At 35.1% G+C, this 6,713-nt stretch overlaps 1 pseudogene; it reads right to left on the bottom strand.

The window, feature by feature from the left end:
* Positions 1-1,621: 1,621 nt before the first annotated feature.
* Positions 1,622-3,068, bottom strand: LOC145068241 (uncharacterized; annotated as a pseudogene).
* Positions 3,069-6,713: the final 3,645 nt, after the last annotated feature.

Below are 6,713 nucleotides of genomic sequence, written 5' to 3'. Positions count from 1 at the left end.
ATTATTATTTTCTACTTCTATTTTTTAAAATAAAATTCCACAAAATTCTAACAGTTTTATAAGGAAAAAGAATAATTCTATTAATTTGATAATAAAGCCTTATAAATGCTTTAAAAATATTTGATTTTTTTAGTAAATGTTCAAAAAGATTACATTATGTTATGTAAAAATGTTATTTTATATAATATTTAATGTTTAAATATTATATTAAAATTTTATTTTTAATAAACCCCTATAATAAATAGGTCTCACAGCTAATAAGAACCATGAAATACAAATTCGTGGAATATGGCGTCTTTCTTAGAGCACAAGCACAATCTTAATCTAAAATTAGATATATGTTTTAGGCAACTATTTAATATTTTAAAATGAGGGGTCAAAGTGAAAACCAAAATGGCTCACAGGGCTTGTTCTGCCAAATATTAAATTGTTGTCATTTCACCCCCCATTAATTTTTCGCAGAAAGCAGAATCGTTATATCTTTCTTAGCTGGAGATGGTTTTTAACTTTTTTGACTTTCTAAGTTGTTCTATTTTCCCATATCAAAAGCTTTCTTAGCTCCATTATTTTGCGTATTTCTCATATTAAAACACATGCTACACCGTGTACGCTCTCCTTAAGTCTTCATGAAGAAAGAGGGGGAAAAATCGGAGTCAATTTTTTCATGTTCTTCATCAAATACAAGCCCTGTTCTTCAATCCACTAACTCTGGTCAATCAATCTCAAACGTAAGATTATCAAATTTGTTCTTGTTCTTCAATCCACCCCTAGCCCTAGAATTATTATGTTGAAAAGCAAGCCCTAGAATAATCCATATTGTCCAAATCTTATGCACGAATTGAAGAACTTAACATTTCTAATAAACATTTATTTTTCCCTTTTTACAGAGGGAACATCTAAAAAGGCGAAGAATCCAGCGTGCGGCCGAACTAGGAATACGCATTGATGATGAAGCTATTAACAGGAGAATACAACTTAAGGTAAGTTTTTATATATTGGATTGTAGTCCATAGAGGCATAGATTTCAATATATATATATATATATATATATATATATATATATATATATATATATATATATATATATCCGATGTCAGTAGGATTACAAATATTTTAATAATTCCAAGTTTGAGATCGATTTTACACAAGGTGGGGGGTGAAATCGATTTTTACAGAAGGTGGAATTGAAATTGGTGTTAAATTAGCCACCATATTTTTTTTGTAATAATTTCAAGCCATAGGGACTTTTTTGTTAAAGTTTTATGCCACATAGACCTTCTCTGTAATATTTGCCATCAGGCTACATAAGATTCTAAGTGTTGGTAAAGTTTTAGTATGCATCGACATCTTGGTTTAAAAATGGGCAATAGGTGTGGCGCACAAGCAGTAATTACCAATATATGTTTAAAATATACTAAAAAAGCCATAAAGATATAAAACGAAAACCAAATATAAAAGTCATGCAACTAAATGTAAAGGTAATTAGTTAAACAAAATGAAAAATGCATGTTTACCATAGTCATGCAAGATGAAACCAAATCTAATGTCATGCAAAATGAAACCAAATCTAATAGTCATGCAAACAGCAAAATGAAACCAAAAAAGTATAGACCCTAAGTCATCAATCATCATCCAAGTTAAACCCAAGCTCCATATCCATATCTCCCTCCTCGTCACCAACCATGCCAATATCTTCTTCTATCTCTTCATCAACCAACCGAAGTCCACTAGATTCGACTACTCCTTTTCCTCTATCATCTCTTGATGCTCTAGTTGCAGAAAAAGGCTCATTTACCCCTAAGGCTTTTTCCACATCATCCCAAGTCAAATCATCAACCTCAAACACTAAATTATTATCTTTATCCTCCTCTAATCTCCCCAACAACCACTCATTGCTCTCATCTATTTCATTCAGAAGGATAGGATAACACTGTCCTTTTGGTTGGTTCTACGATTCAAGGAACGATTGAACTTCACATAAACCATATCATTTAGTCTACTTTGTGCCAATGTATTCCGTTTTTTTGTGTGAAGCTACAATGAAATAAAATAAAATAAATGAAATGTCATATAACATACCTGTTGAAAGACTCCCCAATTTCTTTCACAACTTGTTGCACTACATGTGAGGCTAAGCACATGTACAACAAAGTGTTGCAAGTTAGGGGTTGAAGATCCATATGATATCCACCACTCAGCTACAAGAACCAACGTTTGAAAAAAAAAAGATAATCTAACTTCATAATTATAAATCTACAATATTAATATATAATTAACATTTAAACATATAACTATATAAGAACTTTAAGTAAGAAAAAATTTAACCTGGTGCTTTTGTCTTCCTTTGCCTGATTGCCATTTTATTACTAAATAAAGCTTCTGCATTTTGATATGTAGCTAATTCGGTGGTTATCTTGTCTTGGATACTAGAATTTGGAACCAGTCTCTCAATGCAAGCATATAATCCAACCACAACTTCTTCACAAGAAGCGTTAATTTTGTTATCATAAAAGATTCTTGGATTTAAGTAATGTCCAGCTGCATGCAAGGGTCGGTGAAGTTGACATTCCCACATTTGATCAATAATCTGAAAAGCTTTTTTGTACTCCTCTTTTTTGTTGAGAAATGATTTCTGAATAGTCTCCTTGGCTCAATCCATCGCCTCATAAATGTAACCCATAGGTGGCTTTTTTTCCCCGCCCACCATTTTAAGGACCTTAACAAGCGGTCCAGTCAACTTAAGAGAATAAAGAATATTTCTCCAAAACGAGTGTGATATAAAATAGCCTTTAATCTTGTTTGCTATTGGGTCATTAGCATTAACCCACTTGGTTTTTTCCCATTCTTTTGACAAAACCGTTTTCCTTAAATTGTCTTTTTGCTTATGAAATTGCGACAAAGTGATGAATGATGTTTCAAACCTATCAGATGTAACAATGGAATGTTAGATAACATCATAACAAAATAATAGATACAATTATACAAATTATAAGTTAAGTATTAAGAGTCACAAACCGAGTAATAGTAGGTCTATGCAAGTTTCTTTGCTTGGTAAAGTTCCTCATCATGTTTACAACAAGAACATGGGTATCATTTGCCAACATTCATCTCTTCAAAGAGCTTTTCACCTTAGGGATTTGTGTAGCAACCCGTTATATTCCAGTCTATAAAAGTCAACCAAAGTAACAAAATTCAAAACGTACTAAATAAAAGTAAAAAATTTTGAGTTAATTTAATAAGGCTAAATTATATATATATATATATATACACACACACACACACACTTTTTATTAGTTAAGTGTTGCAAAAATTGAAAATAAAGTCACAAAACCGAAAACGTTCGCATGAAGCTATCACCTCAGACCGAAATCACCGACCGAAAACCCTCGCAGCTGCTCATTGCTTCGGACCGAAATTCGATTTCGGTCTACACCGAAATCCCTCTTTCTTGGGTAGAGTTCCACACCGAAGACCCTGACCGAAATCAGGGTGATTTCGGCCGAAAACTCCTTTTTCTCGAATTATGTTCATGGCCGGAAACATCAAATATCTAGATATTTATCACTTAACTACCTCATGTTTCCTTCATACTTAAGCATCCAAAAAGGGATCCTTGTCATTTCTACTTCCAGTAAACGAGATTTCACCCATTCTCTCTCAAATTCCTTTCATTTTCAATAGCTAAAACAACTTCAAGAAGCATTCTACTTCCATTGATTTTACAAGTTTTGGTAAGTTTTAATTATAAAACTTATGTTAAACAACATACACACACAAACACACACACGTATATATATATATATATATATATATATATATTACTTGTATCATCTAAATCACACATGATTATGTGTTTAAAACCGTTAGGATAACGATATCCTTTCTGTGTTCTAGCCCGAAGTCACCGTTTTGTACCCCATTATCGAAACCGTTGTCACATTTGAGGTGAGTTCATACCCGTACCTTTTCATAATTTTTCACTGTTTTAGGGGGGAAGTACAAGTATAACACAATAAAATTTGTGTTAATATCTAAATGTTTTCAATATTCTATTAACTGTTGTCGTTATTAAAAATATATATTTATATATGTATAAACTATATAATTAGGGTTCAATACGCTTATAATTGATAATTTGGCTCCATTTCCCGTTCCTTGTTTGGTTGTGGGCTCCATTTTTCCTTTAAACTTTGATGTATTATAGACCTGTACCGATGTCAAATTTTCCAAAACACTATGTATCAAATATATCAAAGAAATTGACAAGCATTTTAGTTAACACTTATTTCATGACTTTGTGATTTCAATTTACTTACTTATGGTAATCTATGATTATTTATTTTAATTTTAGAAAGACATGGTATGGAACTCGCTATACAAATTTATTACAAGTATTGCTATAATGGCATCAACGATTGTTTACTTATATTAGTAGACTTTTATTGTAAATCGCAGAACACTATGAAAGTCAGGATATAATACATTTAGAACTAAGATATATCTTGTTCAATATCACCTGACTCGTAACTATTATAGAGAACTTAACATCTTTTTCTCTTTAAACTTTGTAGAAAAAGATGCTGCTACGTAAATCAAGTAGGCGTTTCAATAACAATCCATCAATTCCACCACCGCCACCACCTCCACAATATGATCCTGCTGTCTTCCAAGCAGCAGTAACCGCCGCCGTGGCTGCTGCCATAACGCAAATAAATGCCAGTGGTACTAGTGGGGTCGACAATGGTGCTCACAACTCTAATCACGGGGAAAGTCTTGGACACCTAAGGGAGTGTTCTTATAAAGATTTCTCAAATGCTAAACCCAAATCTTTTGATGGCACCGGAGGTGTCATTGCTCTAACTCGTTGGTTCGAGAAAACTGAATCAGTGTTTGAAATCTGTGCGTGCCCGAAAGCTAGCAAAGTAAAATTTGCAACATACACTTTCTTGGATAGAGCTCTTTCTTGGTGGAACAGCTATGTCAAGTCGTTATCTCTCCTAGTAGCTAATGCCATGAGTTGGGAAGACTTAAAGGTTCTGATGCGGGCAAAATATTCTCCTCGAGGCGAAATACAAAAGTTAGAGCGGGAACTCTGGAGTCTGACGATGAAGGACTCCGATATTGCTGCTTGTACTGCTAGATTCAGTGACCTGGCTCTACTGTGTCCTGAGATAGTCACCCCGGAGAGTAAAAAGGTGGAGAGGTATATATGGGGATTAACTCCCCCGATTCAAGGAAACGTTATTGCTGCCAATCCACTTACATTCGACAGTGCCAAGCGTCTGGCTCAGACACTTGTAGATCATGGAGTTCGTCAAGGCTCCATGCCAGCTGTTCCTGAAAAGCCCAAAGAAGGAGGCAGCAAAAAGAAATTCTGGAATAAACGAAAGGCGCAATCATCACAAGAGCTTTCTAAGACACAAAAAACTGTGGCAGTACACACTACTATTGTTCCTGCTGCTGTTGCTACTTCTACTCCTACCACTATTTCTGCTACTCCAACACCCCCGAGTCGATATGCTGGAACTTTGCCAAAGTGTAATAAGTGCAACTTCCATCACACGGGAGTTTGTAGGGAAATGCACTGCAGAAGCTGCAACAAGAAGGGACATACCACCCGTTTCTGTAAAGCGCCAGCACAACCTATGTCTCAAGTCCCCGCAGCGGGAGTAAGTCAAGCTTGTTATGAGTGTGGCGAAATCGGGCACCTCAAGAGAAACCGTCCAAAGACAGAATGCTGACGGTGTAGGAAGAATTTTGGCAATTGGCCATGAGGAAGCGATAGCAGATCCTATCGTGGTTACCGGTACGTTTCTTCTCAACAATTCTTACGCATGCATTCTTTTTGATAGTGGTGCGGAGAAAAGATTTGTAAACCATAAATTCAAACATCTACTAAAACAAAACCCAAAACATTAAAAGACACATTTATTGTAGAGATGACAAACTGAAAAACCGAGAACATAAATGACATATACATAGGATGCACACTTACTCTAAACAACCATTCATTTCAAATTGACCTTATGTTGGTCTCAATTAAAAGATTTAACATTATCATCGACATGGATTGGTTAAGCCTTCACTGTGCTGATATCCTATGTTATGAAAAATCCATTCGTCTTAATCTGCTAAGTAACGAATTTCTCGTTATCTATGGCGATAAACTCGGTACGAATCTTCAAATCATTTCCTGCGTCAATGCCCAGAAATATCTTCGTAAAGATTACTGTGCCTTCTTAGCTCACGTGGTAGATAAGACACAAAAAGTAAAAAGCATCAAGGATATCCCTGAAGTCTGTGATTTCCCTGATGTATTCCCCGAAGATCTCTCAGGAGTTACTCCTGAACGCCAAGTCGAATTCCGAATCGACTTGATCCCCAGAGCTACCCCTGTAGCCAAATCCCCGTATCGTCTTGCACCATCAGAGATGTAGGAACTATCCAGCCAATTGAACAAACTTCTAAGCAAAGGCTTCATTAGACCGAACTTCTCACCCTGGGGAGCACCGGTCCTGTTCGTGAAAAAGAAGGATTGATCGTTCCGAATGTGCATAGACTACCGCGAACTAAACAAGCTTACCATTAAAAACTGATACCCTTTGCCACAAATAGACAACCTCTTCAATCAACTTCAAGGAGCCAGTTTATTAACTGTTTCCGTTATTAAAAATATATATATTTATATATGTATAAATCATATAATTAGAGTT

This window comes from Lactuca serriola, chromosome 8 (genome assembly GCF_051521515.1).
Source record: "Lactuca serriola cultivar US96UC23 chromosome 8, Lser_US96UC23_V15, whole genome shotgun sequence".
In the NCBI taxonomy this organism is placed as follows: domain Eukaryota; kingdom Viridiplantae; phylum Streptophyta; class Magnoliopsida; order Asterales; family Asteraceae; genus Lactuca; species Lactuca serriola.
Note: the sequence above shows the minus strand (reverse complement) of the source record. Positions and strands in the feature narration are given on the sequence as shown.